Below are 18,360 nucleotides of genomic sequence, written 5' to 3'. Positions count from 1 at the left end.
GGAACCCAACGATTTGTCATCTTTTCATTAACCAGCTGAGACTCCATTAGGTCACAAATTAGCCAAGAGACAAGTCCCGGCTGCCAGGGACAGAGCGTACAGAACCCGGTGCCCCCCCTCGATGGCGGCGTCCTCCCTTTCAGTCTTTAATTTGCAAACATTTTGAACGGTGACCTTTCAGCGCTGATGGATTTCGCTGTGAGGCATTCACTTCGGATTATCTCTCAATGATATCTGATCGCCCTCCATTACCTGCCCAGTGTTATCTTGTTCTTCTTTAGGGCCATAAATGTCTCGGTGACGTTCGGATGCCATCGGAACATTTGTTGACCTAGTCGGAGCCTCCGACGACCTTGCTGCCGGCCCCGGCTCTTTTGTACACCGAGCTGGATTGATAATATGGAACCTTCTGTTGTGATTTTGAATCCAATTCAAACCACAAAATGTAACAACCGGAGATTCTATTTTCTCTTCTTGTCAGTCATCCGGGGGCTTCATCTTCCGAACCCGGTTTTGTTGTCTTCTCCTTTTGTCTTGCTGGGAAGGAGACACATGTAGGCAGTCACCTTCTATCTGGAAGCGGGCCAGTTACACCTGTCCTAGCGTTTCTGGGAGCTGATTAATGGCAGAGATACATTATGGGAGCTAATAGGAGTCAAATGAAGACGGCCAGTCAAGTGGAACGCGGCAAATTGGCTCTCACATTCCTCGGTCTCCTGATACCGGCCGCGATGGTCATTCTTATTCCTGTCCGGTTTGAGCTGAAAGCTAAAGGATTAGCGTGTAAATAACTCCAAACCAGCAATTGGGAGGCAGTCGGCTGTTTCATAGCTTATTTATTAACATGACAGAAATGTAAATCTGCAACACACAGGCCCCTCTCCTTCTCTGGACACTGTAACGTCTGTGTCATTGAAAACCGGACCCAGACCTACCTACTTCCAGGGTCCTGGTGTCATCGGTTAACCGTTGCAGTGACTTGGGCTGCATTCATACAGAACTATTCCCATCACGGTTTAGGAAGATGCTTTTGTATTCCTCGGCATTGGGTTTAAAGGGGTACTCCGGTGGAAAACTTTTTTTTTAAATGAACTGGTGCCAGAAAGTTAAACAGATTTGTAAATGACTTCTATTAAAAAAATCTTAATCCTTCCAGTACTTTTTAGGGGCTGTATACTACGGAGGAAATGCTTTTCTTTTTGGATTTCTCTTCTGTCACGACCACAGTGCTTTCTGCTGACCTCTGCGGTCCATTTTAGGAACTGTCCAGAGCAGGAGAAAAACCCCATAGCAAACATATGCTGCTCTGGACAGTTCCTAAAATGGACCGCAGAGGTCAGCAGAAAGCACTGTGGTCGTGACAGAAGAGAAATCCAAAAATTAAAGCATTTCCTCTGTAGTACACAGCCCCTAAAAAGTACTGGAAGGATTAAGATTTTTTTTTATAGAAGTAATTTACAAATCTGTTTAACTTTCTGGCACCAGTTTATTAAAAAAGTAAAAGTTTTCCACGGGAGTACCCCTTTAACCCCTTAACGATGCAGGACGTATATTTACATCCTGCGCCGGCTCCCGCGATATGAAGCGGGATCGCGCCGCGATCCAGCATCATATCGCGTAGGTCCCGGCGCTCATCAACGGCCAGGACCCGCGGCTAATACCACACATCGCCGATCGCGGCGATGTGCGGTATTAACCCTTTAGAAGCGGCGGTCAAAGCTGACCGCCGCTTCTAAAGTGAAAGTGACCCGGCTGCTCAGTCGGGCTGTTCGCGACCGCCGTGGGGAAATCGCGGCGTCCCGAACAGCTGACCGGACACAGGGAGGGCCCTTACCTGCCTCCTCGGTGTCCGATCGACGAATGACTGCTCCGTGCCTGAGATCCAGGCAGGAGCAGTCAAGTGCCGATAATGCTGATCACAGGCGTGTTAATACAGGCCAGTGATCAGCATAGGAGATCAGTGTGTGCAGTGTTATAGGTCCCTATGGGACCTATAACAATGCAAAAAAAAAGTAAAAAAAAAGTGTTAATAAAGGTCATTTAACCCCTTCCCTAATAAAAGTTTGAATCACCCCCCTTTTCCCATAAAAAAAATAAAACAGTGTAAAAAAAAAATAAATAAACATATGTGGTATCGCCGCGTGCGTAAATGTCCGAACTATAAAAATATACCATTAATTAAACCGCACAGTCAATGGCGTACGCGCAAAAAAATTCCAAAGTCCAAAAAAGCGTATTTTGGTCACTTTTTATACCATTAAAAAATGAATAAAAAGTGATCAAAAAGTCAGATCAAAACAAAAAAACAATACCGATAAAAACTTCAGATCACGGCGCAAAAAATGAGTCCTCAAACCGCCCTGTTCGTGGAAAAATAAAAAAGTTATAGGGGTCAGAAGATGACATTTTTAAACGTATACATTTTCCTGCATGTAGTTATGATTTTTTCCAGAAGTGCAACAAAATCAAACCTATATAAGTAGGGGATCATTTTAACCGTATGGACCTACAGAATAATGATAAGGTGTAATTTTTACCGAAATATGCACTGCGTAGAAACGGAAGGCCCCAAAAGTTACAAAATGGCGTTTTTTTTTCGATTTTGTCGCACAATGATTTTTTTTTCCGTTTCGCCGTGCATTTTTGGGTAAAATGACTAATGTCACTGCAAAGTAGAATTGGCGATGCATTTTTAGGTGGAAAATTGAAAGGGTTATGATTTTTAAAAGGTAAGGAGGAAAAAACGAAAGTGCAAAAACGGAAAAACCCTGAGTCCTTAAGGGGTTAACTTGAGGAGTAAGAGAAATTTCTTACTTACAAAATCCTCGGTGCATTAGGAAATATGCTGCGTATTCTCCTATGAGCAAACACAGACAAAGAAAAAAATAAAAAAACACAGCAAACACACAGGCCCCTCTCCTTCTCTGAACACTGTAACGTCTGTGTCATTGAAAACCGGACCCAGACCTACCTACTTCCAGGGTCCTGGTGTCATCGGTTAACCGTTGCAGTGACTTGGGCTGCATTCATACAGAACTATTCCCATCACGGTTTAGGAAGATGCTTTGTATTCCTCTGCATTGGGTTTAAAGGGGTACTCCGGGGGAAAACTTTTTTTTTAATGAACTGGTGCCAGAAAGTTAAACAGATTTGTAAATGACTTCTATTAAAAAAATCTTTACCCTTCCTGTACTTTTTAGCAGCTGTATGCTTTTTTGTCTTGTCCACAGTGCTCTCTGCTGACACCTGATGCCCGTATCAGGAACTGTCCAGAGCAGGAGAAAATCACCATAGCAAACCTATGCTGCTCTGGACAGTTCCTGGTACGGGCATCAGGTGTCAAGCAGAGAGCACTGTGGACAAGACAAAAAAGAAAATCAAAAAGAACGGAATTTTCTCTGTAGCATACAGCTGCTAAAAAGTACTGGAAGGGTAAATATTTTTTTAATAGAAGTAATTTACAAATCTGTTTAACTTTCTGGCACCAGTTGACTTATAAAGACCTGAAAAATTTTTTTTTCCCACCGGAGTACCCCTTTAACTTGCCAGGAGGAGTAAGAGAAATTTCTTACTTCCAAAATCCTCTGTGTAGTAGGAAATATGCTGCGTATTCTCCTATTAGCAAACACACAGGGCAACCCGCGGCAGTCTTGTGTGCGCAGTGAGGTTTGGAGGCGGGCCTGTGCGTCACAGTCACGTCGGCGCTCTGGCCCCTCCTCCAAACCTCACCGCGAACACAGGGCTGTTGCAGGGAAGCGCTGAGTGTTTGCTCATAGGAGAATACACAACGCATACGCAACGTGTGACCTGCCCTTAAAGTAACATCTGCAACTTCTTGGGCTCTGTTCAGATGTGCATCAGAGATTTTGTAGTAGCCTCCATTGCAGAGTCTGTTAAAAATTTCGCCCAAAATAACGTACCACTATTTTTGGCTGGTTAAATGTCTGACGCCATGATGGACACTGGACAGAAACCATTATAGCCAATGGGATCTGTCAGATGCTGTGGAACCTTACTCTGTCGCACATCATTTACGATTCTGGTCTTGTTCCTATATATCCCCATTGCAGGGTATTGTTTTGGTTTTATCTCTGCAAATAACTGAAAAAATATATAATTAATTAAATAAATATATAAATAAAATAAATAAATAAAATGAAAAAAAAAAATGAAATAAAAAAAAATGAAATAAATAAAATGAATAAATAAAATGAAATAAAATAAGTAAAAAATAAATAAAAAATGAAATAAATAAATAAAATGAAATAAATAAAATAAATAAATAAAATAAATAAAGCCACACAATAAAAATCATCTCTCGCCGCTAGAGTGGAATCTGCGTAAGAAAGGACATACGGGACTGCGGTGATTCCTGGAAGAGCGATCACCTCCAGCCGCCATCTCCGCTCAGGGGTTTTTCACACAGTAAATTTGGTATTTGCAAATAATCCTCGAAAATAAGAGCAAGGATCATTTGCAGTCAACACCACGGCTGAGCCGTGCGCGAAGAACTCGGAAGAGCTAAGTCTATCATTATCTGTGATACAGCCATGGAAACGCTGCAAATGAGGAGCGCAACTTACTGCAGGGGACGAGGGGAGGGGGACGAGGGGATTATGGTGTCTAATGGCTTCTCTGATGCCGCGTCGCTCTCGGGGGAGAGGTGACTTCCCAAACAACTGAAGGTTTCGACTCCTAAATCTAAAGCGGCCATGTTCTACAAAGAGAGAGCAGGTGATTCTAAGGGGGGGGGGGGGGCTACAAGTAACAATGGCGTCCCAAAACTTGCAATGGGGCCCCAATTCCACTAGGACCATTTTCAGTAGAGTGATTTTAGTCTTCGCTCTGTGCCATGTGTGTCTTCTTGACACTCAAGGATAATGCACAAAGTGATGCCATAGTACAGGGATAATACACACAGTGATGCCATAGTACAGGGATAATGCACACAGTGATGCCATAGTACAGGGATAATGCACACAGTGATGCCATAGTACAGGGATAGTGCACACAGTGATGCCATAGTACAGGGATAATGCACACAGTGATGCCATAGTACAGGGATAATAGACACAGTGATGCCATAGTATAAGGATAATGCACACAGTGATGCCATAGTACAGGGATAATGCACACAGTGATGTCACAGTACAGGGATAATAGACACAGTGATGTCACAGTACAGGGATAATGCACACAGTGATGTCATAGTACAGGGATAATGCACACAGTGATGTCATAGTACAGGGATAATGCACACAGTGATGTCACAGTACAGGGATAATAGACACAGTGATGTCACAGTACAGGGATAATGCACACAGTGATGTCATAGTACAGGGATAATGCACACAGTGATGTCATAGTACAGGGATAATGCACACAGTGATGTCATGCAGTTGCAGTGCTGGAGTGTCCTGCTACAACTGTGGCAGAGAGTATAAAGGTTCTGCCTGCATAGTACATAAACCAGTGTTCTCCAAACTGTGTGCCTCCAGCTGTTTCAAAACTACAACTTCCAGCATGCCTGGACAGCCAATGGCAGATCCAGAAGACACAATGATCCTAAGTTTGCAACATAGTTACAATGGGACTAAGTGTTACATCCATTATTCCTGTTTTGATACATAACTGCCATTCTGGAGTCTGGGAAAGCTGAGATACTGAGATACGACATGTTGTAATGTCCTCTATATTACCCTAGAACAGTGTTTTCCAACCAAGGTGTCTCCCGCTGTTGCAAAACTACAACTCCCAGCTTGCCCGAAGGGCATGCTGGGAGTTGTAGTTTTGCAATATCAGGAGACACACTGTTTGGATAACACTGGCATAAATGTATATGAAGAAGCGGAGGACCAGTACTAATGTATTCTTGTGCTTTGCCCCATGTGTATTGCATACACTAAAATCTTACAGAGTGTAAAGGGTTAACATTTTTGTGCATTTACTGCATGCAGAAGAATGGTGCTTTGGTCATGTGCTACTCCTAGCCTGTGATTGCAGGAGAAAGTCCCAAGTCAAAGCTCTCTATCCCTGGAAGAGGGGTGGATCTAAACTAGAATTTTTTTTTTCCAGCTTATCAAAATATACAAGACAGCAATGACAATAAAAATAAACGTATCAATTATTAATACAGACTTATATATGAAATGCCCCACCTCAGCTGCTGATTGGCCCGGGCCTGTAATTCCAAACGGACAAGAGCATAGCCAGGAATGCCTGGCTAGGTGCGACTGTTACATGTCTACCTACAGTTAGGCAATATGTCTTCTACCTAGGTACATTAGAGAAACAGCAGCACTCAAATACATTATATACAGTATATACACTGCACCGTTCTTTTGTTAATTGTAAACAATCATTACACTAATTGTATGACACCTGTATACTATATATTCTCTGCACTGTGTACTGGTCACTGCTTGACAAAGGCCGCGTGAGACGGCTGAAACGTCGCTATCCTGAGGTCTGGTTGAATGAAAGCCACACATTTTTTTTCACAGATTTTGAGTGCTGATGTTTCTCTATTGGATTTACTGGACCTGTGACCGGGTTTACCAGCTGGCACCAGACTACACATCGCTGTGCTGCCCACCTTTCTACAATATCTATCTATCTATTTATCTATCTCATATGTATCTATTTATCTCATATCTATCTCATATCTATCTATCTATCCATCTAATATCTATCTCATATCTATCTATACCATATCTAGGAGAATACAGCAGCACACTGCTAGCACAAAGATACAGATAAAACATGAAATGCTCTACAGCTATAGTACAAAAAATGAAAAATGAAAAAGTGAGGTACTTAGCTCACAATTTGGCCGCCAAATAGTTTGGACCATCCCACCACGGTAAGGTGACCTCATTGGGAGGGACCCTACACTGTGGATATCCCTCTGCGTAATCAGTTTAACAGGCATTGCAAGGTCTGAGTCGTCCAGCACCTTATACACACCTAATAGAGGTGGGTGGGGTGCAGGAGCCAACATGGAGACAGCCACTCCCCCTATGTATAACACAAACAAGGATGAGTTGGCCAGCGCTACTGATACCAAAACTACTGTATGCCAGGTCCATGCAGTAGTTTTGGTATCAGTAGTGCTGGCCAACTTATCCTTGTTTGTGTATCTCATATCTATTGATCTCTCTATCTCATATCTATCTATCTCTCATATCTATCTATCTATCTATCTATATATCTTATATCTATCTATCTATCTATCTATCTATCTATCTAGACAAAAGAATAAGTTGGCCAGCACTATTGATTCCAAACTATTATATGGACCTGGCTTACAGGTGCAAGCTGCTGGGCTAAATATACAGCAACAGGAGAATACAGCAGCACACTGCCAGCACAAAGATATAGATGAAACATGAGTATATAGATAAAACATGAGTATATAGATAGAACATGAAAAGCTATACAGCTATGGTGTAATAAATGGAAATATAAAGTAGTGAGGTACTTAGCTTGCAATTTAGTTGCCAAATAGCTTGGACCGTCCCACCGCAATAAGGTGACCTCATTTGGGACGGACCCTACACTATGAATATGCCTCTGTGTGATCAGTTCAGCAGGCATTGCAGGATCTGAAACATCCCAGACACCTTATATACACCTGATAGGGGAGTGGATACCTCCATGTTGGCTCTTACACCCCACCCACCTCTATCAGGTGTATATAAGGTGTCTGGGATGTTTCAGATCCTGCAATGCCTGCTGAACTGATCACACAGAGGCATATTCATAGTGTAGGGTCCGTAGCGGTGGGACGGTCCAAGCTATTTGGCCACTAAATTGCAAGCTAAGTACCTCACTACTTTATATTTCCATTTATTACACCATAGCTGTATAGCTTTTCATGTTGTATCTATATACTCATGTTTTATCTATATGTTTGTACTAGCAGTGTGCTGCTGTATTCTCCTGTTGCTATCTATCTATCTATCTCTCTATCTCATATCTATCTATATCTATCTATCTCATATCTATCTATTTCTCATATCTATCTATCTATCTATCTATCTCATATCTATTTATCTATCTCATATCTATCTCTCTATCTATCTATCTATCTATCTATCTCATATCTATCTATCTAGCGTGCACCTGTAGGCCAGGTCCATATAATAGTTTGGTATCAACTAAAGTGCTGGCTGTCACGATTCAGCTTACAGGTTGTGGATCCACTGTGTCAGCGAGGGATTGTCGTGGACCGTGCTGGTGGACTGGTTCTAAGTGGCTACTGGTGTTTTCCAACCAAGGTGTCTCCCGCTGTTGCAAAACTACAACTCCCAGCTTGCCCGAACAGCCGAATGGCATGCTGGGAGTTGTAGTTTTGCAATATCAGGAGACACACTGTTTGGATAACACTGGCATAAATGTATATGAAGAAGCGCAGGACCAGTACTAATGTATTCTTGTGCTTTACGGACCCTACACTATGAATATGCCTCTGTGTGATCAGTTCAGCAGGCATTGCAGGATCTGAAACATCCCAGACACCTTATATACACCTGATAGGGGAGTGGATACCTCCATGTTGGCTCTTGCACCCCACCCACCTCTATCAGGTGTATATAAGGTGTCTGGGATGTTTCAGATCCTGCAATGCCTGCTGAACTGATCACACAGAGGCATATTCATAGTGTAGGGTCCGTAGCGGTGGGACGGTCCAAGCTATTTGGCCACTAAATTGCAAGCTAAGTACCTCACTACTTTATATTTCCATTTATTACACCATAGCTGTATAGCTTTTCATGTTGTATCTATATACTCATGTTTTATCTATATGTTTGTACTAGCAGTGTGCTGCTGTATTCTCCTGTTGCTATCTATCTATCTCTCTATCTCATATCTATCTATATCTATCTATCTCATATCTATCTATTTCTCATATCTATCTATCTATCTATCTATCTATCTATCTCATATCTATTTATCTATCTCATATCTATCTCTCTATCTATCTATCTATCTATCTCATATCTATCTATCTAGCGTGCACCTGTAGGCCAGGTCCATATAATAGTTTGGTATCAACTAAAGTGCTGGCTGTCACGATTCAGCTTACAGGTAGTGGATCCACTGTGTCAGCGAGGGATTGGCGTGGACCGTGCTGGTGGACTGGTTCTAAGTGGCTACTGGTGTTCACCAGAGCCCGCCGCAAAGCGGGATGGTCTTGCTGCGGCGGTAGCAACCAGGTCGTATCCACTAGCAACGGCTCAACCTCGCTGACTGCTGAGAAGGCGCGGGACAGAAGGACTAGGCAGAGGCAAGGTCAGACGTAGCAGAAGGTCGGGGCAGGCGGCAAGGTTCGTAGTCAATATGGATAGCAGGAGATCAGGTAACACAGGCTTGGACAACACTAAACGCTTTCACTGGCACAAGGCAACAAGATCCGGCAAGGGAGTGCAGGGGAAGTGATCAGATATAGCCAGGGAGCAGGTGGGAGCTAATCAGGCTAATTGGGCCAGGCACCAATCATTGGTGCACTGGCCCTTTAAGTCTCAGAGAGCTGGCGCGCGCGCGCCCTAGAGAGTGCCAGCACATGACAGCCGGGGACCGGGACGGGTAAGTGACTTGGGATGTGATTCGCGAGCGGGCGCGTCCCGCTATGCGAATCGCATCCCCGCCGGCAATGTCAGTGCAGCGCTCCCGGTCAGCGGGTCTGACCGGGGCGCTGCAGGGAGAGAAACGCCGTGAGCGCTCCGGGGAGGAGCGGGGACCCTGAGCGCTCGGCGTAACACTGGCTGACTTATTCTTTGTCTGTATTGCACATACGGGGGAGTGGCTACCTCCATGTTGGCCTTGCACCCCACCCACCTCTATCAGGTGTGTATATAAGGTGTCTTGGATGTTCCAGACCCTGCCATGCTTACTGAACTGTTCACACAGAGGCATATTCACAGTGTAGGGTCTGTCCCAATGAGGCCACCTTATCGCGGTGGGACGGTCCAAGCTATTTGTCCGCCGGCGGAGACAAATTTGTGAGCTAAGTGCCTCGATATCTCATAGTTTCACATTTGCATCTATTACACCATAGCTGTATAGCTCTCCATGTTTTATCTGCATGTTCATGTTTCACCTATATCCTTGTGCTGGCAGTGTGCTGCTGCATTCTTCTGTTGCTGTATATCTATCTATCTCATATCTATCTATCTATCTATCATCTATCTATCTATCTCATATCTATCTATCTCATATCTATCTATCTCATATCTATCTATCTCATATCTATCTATCTCATATCTATCTATCTATCTATCTCATATCTATCTATCTCATATCAATCTATCTCATATCTATCTATCTAATATCTATCTATCTCATATCTATCGCATATCTATCTATCTCATATCTATCTATCTCATATCTATCTATCTCATATCTATCTATCTATCTCCTAATATTCTTGGTCTATACAGAAGTGATAATGGGTCTATGCCTTTTTTCATTTTGAATATTTTCCTGTCATAGTCGCTCTCCAGTCTAATACAGTAAATAGTATAGGAACCTTCTTTACACCACAAGATGGAGGCCGGGAGGGAGGAGATTCCTCTGATGTGTTCTGTGGGGGAAAAAAATATTACGAATATACAGCGCTATATTTGCCATATTCGTGAATATAGCGAATATGCGAAATTCACGATAAATATTCGAATTGCGCATATTTGCGCTCAACACTATTAGTGACTTTCTGGGACCAGAAGTATAACTGCGATACCAGAGTGATCCGAGGCCAAGAGGAGAGTTTTCAACTTTATTTAAGTACTCTAGCGGATTATATGATATCACCACTTTAGCGGTAAAAAGCTCATCGTATTCCCAGCATGTGTGTCAATCTAGAATTATATTCGCTAACATAGCGTGAAATTGGATCATCTTGTCAAATTTGCACCTCTCGCACTCTCATTATGCTGACCACAAAACTTCTTCCCTTTTTTCTTAATTCTAGTAAAAACACAAAGAGTCAGATCTGAAGGCGTTACAGGCCGTCACCGCGGAGCCCAATCGATCATTTCATGGTTAATTTCAATGCTCTTTGTAAATGTTGAATAAAACATCTTTTGATTAATTGATTCCTGGCCCCCGAAAACGCATTAGTCTGCCCGCGTTTTATGACTTGTCTTATAATGGCGGAATCAATAGCAGACTGATCAGCCCGGCTGCCAAAGTTGAAGGCTGTGGACGAGGGTTGGGCAAGATGGCAACTTTTCTACTCTTTAGTCCAGTGTTTCCCAACCAGGGTGCCTCCAGCTGTTGCAAAACTACAACTCCCAGCATGCACGGACAGCCAACGGCTGTCCGGGCATGCTGGGAGTTGTAGTTTTGCAACAGCTGGAGGCACCCTGGTTGGGAGATGCTCTGGTAACCGGTCCCTTGTGACCTATAAGGACAGAAATTGGAACAAGAATGGCTCCAGCTGTTGCAAAACTACGACTCCCAGCATGCTGGGACCATGGGCATGCTGGGAGTTGTAGTTTTACAACAGCTGGAGGCACCGTGGTTGGGAGATGCTGTGGTAACCGGTCCCTTGTGACCTATAAGGACAGAAATTGGAACAAGAATGGCTCCAGATGTTGCAAAACTACAACTCCCAGCATGCACGGACAGCGAATGGCTGTCCTGGCATGCTGGGAGTTGTAGTTTTGCAACAGCTGGAGGCACCCTGGTTGGGAGATGCTGTGGTAACCGGTCCCTTGTGACCTATAAGGACAGAAATTGGAACAAGAATGGCTCCAGATGTTGCAAAACTACAACTCCCAGCATGCACGGACAGCCAACGGCTGTCCGGGCATGCTGGGAGTTGTAGTTTTGAAACAGCTGGAGGCACCGTTGTTGGGGGATGCTGTGGTGATCGGTCCCTTGTGAATTATAAGGACAGAAATGGGAACAAGAATGGCTCCAGCTGTTGCAAAACTACAACTCCCAGCATGCCGGGAGCATGGGCATGCTGGGAGTTGTAGTTTTGCAACAGCTGGAGGCACCGTGGTTGGGAGATGCTGTGGTAACTGGTCCCTTGTGACCTATAAGGACAGAAATTGGAACAAGAATGGCTCCAGCTGTTGCAAAACTACAACTCCCAGCATGCTCGGACACCCGTTGGCTGTCCGGGCATGCTGGGAGTTGTAGTTTTGCAATAGCTGGAGGCACCCTGGTTGGGAGATGCTCTGGTAACCGGTCCCTTGTGACCTGTAAGGACAGAAATTGGAACAAGAATGGCTCCAGCTGTTGCAAAACTACAACTCCCAGCATGCCCGGACAGCCAAAGGCTGTCCGGGCATGCTGGGATTTGTAGTTTTGCAAGAGCTGGAGGCACCCCTGGTTGAGAAACACTGACCTATACTATATACTACTATATAGTCCAACATGCTGAGAGTTGTAGTTTTCCAACAGCTGGAGAAAACACTATATAGTAGTGTTGGGCACGAATATTCGCAATTACGAATATTTTTTTTCACAGTACACATCACAGTGATCATCCCTCCCTGGCTCCAATAATATTTACTGTGTCAGACTGGAATTTTCACGCATATTGATCCCTCCCTTCTTTTAGCTCTTGCATCACGCAATATTGCGCTTGCGCATGCAAATTTTATGGTGAATAGTAAAAAAAAATGCAGTGAATATTGCGAATTTTGCAAATATATGACGTCCATATATTCGGGAAATATAGCAAATTTGAATATGGCCTCAACACTACTATATAGTCCAACATGCTGGGAGTTGTAGTTTTGCAACAGCTGGAGGCACCCCAGGTTGGGAAACACTGACCTATACTATATACTACTATATAGTCCAACCTGCTGGGAGTTGTAGTTTTTGTTTGGGGCAGTTGCTGAGCCACAGGCTGTATCATGGCATGCTGGGAGTTGTAGTTAGTAACTAACTGCAACTTCCGAATTTGTTGTATGAGGAGAAATAAAAAAGTTATAGGGGTCAGAATAGGACAAAATTTCCCCAACATATGTGTATCCTGTGATGTCACGCATATATAATTAATTATGCAAATTAGCATTTTTTTTTTTTTGGGCAACCCTAGCTGTGAGGTAAGGGTCTGATGACCTCCATAGACACTGGATGGACGGCCGATCGCGCCCCAATCGATGGGTTTTCCAACATTAGCTAATAAGGGTACCACTGATGGAACTCTAGGGTGCTGAGGATAGGTTGACCAGTTGCCCATAGCAACCAATCCGATCGCTTCTTTCATTTTTCAGAGGCCTTTTCGAAAATGAAAGAATGGATCTGATTGGCAGTTGCCCATGGCAACCAATCTGATCGCTTCTTTCATTTTTCAGAGGTCTTTTCAAAAATGAAAGAAGCGATCTGATTGGCAGTTGCCCATGGCAACCAATCCGATCGCTTCTTTCATTTTGCAGAGGTCTTGATGAATCTCACCCTAACTAGTGTGTCTCCAGCTGTTACAAAACTGCAACTCCCAGCATGCCCGGACAGCCGAAGGCCGTCCGGGCATGCTGGGAGTTGTAGTTTAGCAACAGCTGGAGACGCACTGAGTAGAGTTACACCCTAGCTAGATCTGTATATAAAGTGGGGGAAATTTATCAAAACCTGTCCAGAGATAAAGTTGCTACCATAGCAACCAATCAGATCGCTTCTTTCATTTTTCAAAGGCCTTTTCAAAAACGAAAGAAGCGATCTGATTGGTTGCTATGGGCAACTGGTCAACCTATCTTCAGCACAGGTCTTGATGAATCTCACCCTAACTAGTGTGTCTCCGGCTGTTGCCAAACTACAATTCCCAGCATGCCTTCGGCTGTCCGGGCATGCTGGGAGTTGTAGTTTTGCAACAGCTGGAGACGCACTGAGTAGAGCTACACCCTAGCTTGAACTGTATATACAGTGGGGGAGATTTATCAAAACCTGTCCAGAGATAACGTTGCTACCATAGCAACCAATCAGATCGCTTCTTTCATTTTTCAGAGGCCTTTTCAAAAACGAAAGCAGCGATCTGATTGGTTGCTATGGGCAACTGGTCAACTTTTCCTCTGCACAGGTTTTGATAAATCTCCCTCTGTCTCTACTCCATCTATTTCCCGGCACCTCAGGTGATTTTGGTTTTCGGGTAGCGCTGGTGGCTGCGTCTTTAATCCTTGGTATTCACTCACAGCTCGTATGGAAGCGGTTACATTTTTGACATTCAGCTTCGGCATTGTCCGATCCCTCACGTCTCCATTAGGAGGGATTCACTTGACCAGAAAACAATCCGATGTTTTCATCGCAAACACAAGGGCATCTCTCTGTTGACAGATCAACTCCTGGCAGTACATTTTGTGGGCAGCTAAATGGATGGAAGTCGCGCCCTCGTCACCGGTTAATGCTCCAAGAAATGGTCTACGATCCTCATGCCAAATATTGCAAAATAAATTACATGGCTCGGGGTCAGATTGAAGGGTTCCTGAAAACAGTTCTGGAGATTAAAAGCATGTGGGTGTTCACCTTCTGTGTCCATTGACCCCGGCTGCAGTCACACCGCATGGCTAAGTGTCTCCTTTCAATAGGACTTAAAGGGGTACTCCGGTGGAAAACATAATTTTTTTTTAACTGGTGTCAGAAAGTTAAACAGATTTGTAATTTACTTCTATTTAAAAATCTTAAAGGGGTACTCCGGTGAAAACCTTTTTTCTTTTAAATCAACTGGTGGCAGAAAGTTAAACATATTTGTAAATGACTTCTATTAAAAAATCTTAATCCTTCCTGTACTTCTTAGCTGCTGAATACTACAGAGGAAATTCTTTTCTTTTTGGAATGCTCTCTGATGACATCACGACCACAGTTCTCTCTGCTGACGTTATTATAATAATAATGCCGCTTTATTTATTGTTGTCCATAGTGGGATTTGAACCCAAGTCCCCAGCACTGCAAGACAGCAGTGCTAACCACTGAGCCACCATGCTGCCCTTAGCATACATTATGCATAGTTGCTAAATGGACAGAGATGTCAGCAGAGAGCACTGTGTTCGTGATGTCATCAGTGTTCCAAAAAGAAAGGAATTTCCTCTGTAGCATTCAGCAGCTAATAAGTACTGGAAGGATTAAGATGTTTTTTAATAGAAGTAATTTACAAATATGTTTAACTTTCTGCCACCAGTTGATTTTAAAGAAAAAAGGTTTTCACCGGAGTACCCCTTTAATCCTTCCAGTACTTATCAGCTGCTGTATGCTCCACAGGAAGTTCTTTTATTTTTGAATTTCCTTTTCTGTCTGACCACAGTGCTCTCTACTGACACCTCTGTCCATGTCAGGAATTTCCCAGAGTAGGATAGGTTTGCTATGGGGATCTGTTCCTGCTCTGAACAGTTCCTGACATGGACAGAGGTGTCAGCAGAGAGCACTGTGGTCAGACAGAAAGGAAATTCAAAAAGAAAAGAACTTCCTCTGTAGTATACAGCGGCTGGCACCCAAGATATTGGGTTGGATAAATTATCCTTAAAGGGGTACTCCACTAAAAAACATTTTATTTTAAATCAACTGGTGCCAGAAAGTTAAACAGATTTGAATTTTACTTCTATTTAAAAATCGCAATCTTCCAGTACTTATCAGCAGCTGTATGCTCCACATAAAGTTATTTTCTTTTTTAATTTCTTTTCAGTCTGACCACAGTGCTCTCTGCTGACACCTCTGTCCATGTCAGGAATTGTCCAGAGCAGGATAGATTTTCTCTGGGGAATTGTTCCTGCTCTGGACAGTTCCTGACATGGGCAGAGGTGTCAGCAGAGAGCACTGTGGTCAGCCAGAAAAGAAATTCAAAAAGAAAAGAACTTCCTCTGTAGTATACAGCAGCTGAGAAGTACTGGAAGGATTATGATTTTTTAATAGAAGTAATTTACAAATATGTTTAACTTTCTGGCACCAGTTGATGTTAACAAACAACTTGTTTTCCATATTTGATATTTCGCCTTGGGGAGTAGCACATTCTTTTTGTGACTAACGTAGCTTTTTTTTTGGCATGACATCTTCTTGTGTAGCAAAAGAGCATTTGGGCCCCATTAAAAAACAAGAGAGACTATTTCCCTATAGCTACCATGGTGGCTGACAGAGAGTCATAGTCCTCTCAGCCAATCAGAAGCAACTAAAGGGCTCATGTCATCAACTTATTTACTTTAGAAACCTTGAGCAACATTTGAAAGACTCTACCGATGAGGACTCAATGTTCTAACCTTTAAAGTACTGGTGGCATATTACTTAGATACTTACATGAGGTCTTACCACCATGACCCACCACCGATAACTTGCCCTTGGATCCAACCATGATGCCTTCTTGTTATCTATGGTGGCCCATGGACCATAGAGTCTTTCCTCTCACATACAGTGGGGCAAAAATTGTGCAAGTTCTCCCCCTTATAAAGATGAGAGGCTGTAATTTTCATCATAGGTTATAACCTCAACTATGAGAGACAGAAGGAGAAAAAAATCCATAAAATCACAATGTCTGATTTTCAAATAATTTATTTGCAAATGATGGTGGAAAATAAGTATTTGGTCAATAACAAAAGTTCATCTCAATACTTTGTTATATACCCTTTGTTGGCAATGACAGAGGTCAAATGTTTTCTGTAAGTCTTCACAAGGTTTTCACACACTGTTGCTGGTATTTTGGCCCATTCCTCTATGCAGATCTCCTCTAGAGCAGTGATGTTTTGGGTCTGTCGCTGGGCAACACAGACTTTCAACTTCCTCCAAAGGTTTTCTATGGGGTTGAGATCTGGAGACTGGCTAGGCCACTCCAGGACCTTGAAATGCTTCTTACGAAGCCACTCCTTCGTTGCCCGGGCAGTATGTTTGGGATCATTGTCATGCTGAAAGACCCAGCCATGTTTCATCTTCAATGCCCTTGCTGATGAAAGGAGGTTTTCACTCAAAATCTCACGATACATGGCCCCATTCATTCTTTCCTTTTCACAGATCAGTCGTCATGGTCCCTTTGCTGAAACAGCCCCAAAGCATGATGTTTCCACCCCCATCCTTCACAGTAGGTATGGTGTTCTTTGGATGCAACTCAGCATTCTTTCTCTTCCAACGAGTTGAGTTTTTACCAAAAAGTTCTATTTTGGTTTCATCTGACCATATGACATTCTCCCAATGCTCTTCTGGATCATTCAAATGCTCTCTAGCAAACTTCAGACGGGCCTGGACATGTACTGGCGGCGTAGTGTGTTACTGATGGTAGCCTTTGTTACTTTGGTCCTAGCTGTCTGCAGGTTTTGGGATTTTTGCTCACCGATCTTGTGATCATTTTGACACCAAGGGTTGAGATCTTGCGTGGAGCCCCAGATTGAGGGAGATTATCAATAGTCTTGTATGTCTTCCATTTTCTAATAATTGCTCCCACAGTTGATTTCTTCACACCAAGCTGCTTGCCTATTGCAGATTTAGTTTTCCCAGCCTGGTGCAGGTCTACAATTTTGTTTCTGGTGTTCTTCAACAGCTCTTTGTCTTGGCCATAGTGGAGTTTGAAGTGTGACTGTTTGAGGTTGTGGACAGGTGTCTTTTATACTGGAGGACAGAGGAGACTCTTAGAGAAGTTACTGGTCTGTGAGAGCCAGAAATCTTGCTTGTTTGTAGGTGACCAAATACTTATTTTCCACCATAATTTGCAAATACATTCTTTAAAAATTTGACAAAGTTATTTTATGGATTTTTTTCCTCATTTTGTCTCTCATAGTTGAGGTATACCTATGCTGATTACAGCCTCTCTCATCTTTTTAAGTGGGAGAACTTGCACAATTGGTGGCTGACTAAATACTTTTTTGCCCCACTGTAACATGCTTTGTTGGTGCAGGCGCTGTAGAAGATATTGGTCAAAGATAAAGGGACTAAAAAAACATGTCGCATTTTTATGGGTTTTTGTTCAATGCAAAAACATGGTCAAAACGTGGCAAAAAAGCTACAAAAATGCAGGTAAAAATGCAACATGTGAACACAGCCTAAAGACTTCAAATCTTCGTAAAACACCTCGGCTGTGAACATAGGTCAAATCACTTTCTCCTCATGGCAATATTACTTTACAAAAAAACACTTTGAACAAGGAATGTTATCAAAACTGCACCTAGTGTAAATTGGCCTTAAAGGGGTACTCTGCCCCTAGACATCTTATCCCCTATCCAAAGGATAGGGGATAAGATGTCTGAACGTGGGGGTCCCGCCAATGGGGACCTCCTCGATCTCCCTGCTGGACCCGGCATTGTTTAGAACGTTGCGTGCAGCGCCGGAGGCTCGTGATGTCACGGCCGCGCCCCGCTTGTGAGGTTACGGTCACGCCTCCTCAATGCAAGTCTATGGGAGGGGGAGTGACGGCCATCACGCCCCCTCCCATAGACT

The 18,360-nt window shown here is 43.3% G+C and overlaps 1 long non-coding RNA gene across 1 annotated transcript; it reads right to left on the bottom strand.

Moving 5' to 3' along the window:
* Positions 1-420: 420 nt before the first annotated feature.
* LOC130277329 (uncharacterized) lies at positions 421-14,484 on the bottom strand. The gene is made up of 3 exons (XR_008845430.1): positions 14,148-14,484; positions 3,921-4,101; positions 421-768 (listed from the first exon to the last, which is right to left on the bottom strand). It is a non-coding gene; the product is annotated as an uncharacterized LOC130277329 (long non-coding RNA).
* Between the last annotated feature and the right edge of the window lie 3,876 nt (positions 14,485-18,360).

The sequence above is a fragment of the Hyla sarda genome, chromosome 6 (assembly GCF_029499605.1).
Source record: "Hyla sarda isolate aHylSar1 chromosome 6, aHylSar1.hap1, whole genome shotgun sequence".
Lineage (NCBI taxonomy): Eukaryota > Metazoa > Chordata > Amphibia > Anura > Hylidae > Hyla > Hyla sarda.
The sequence above is the reverse complement of the archived record's forward strand: the minus strand, read 5'-3'. Positions and strand labels throughout refer to the sequence as shown.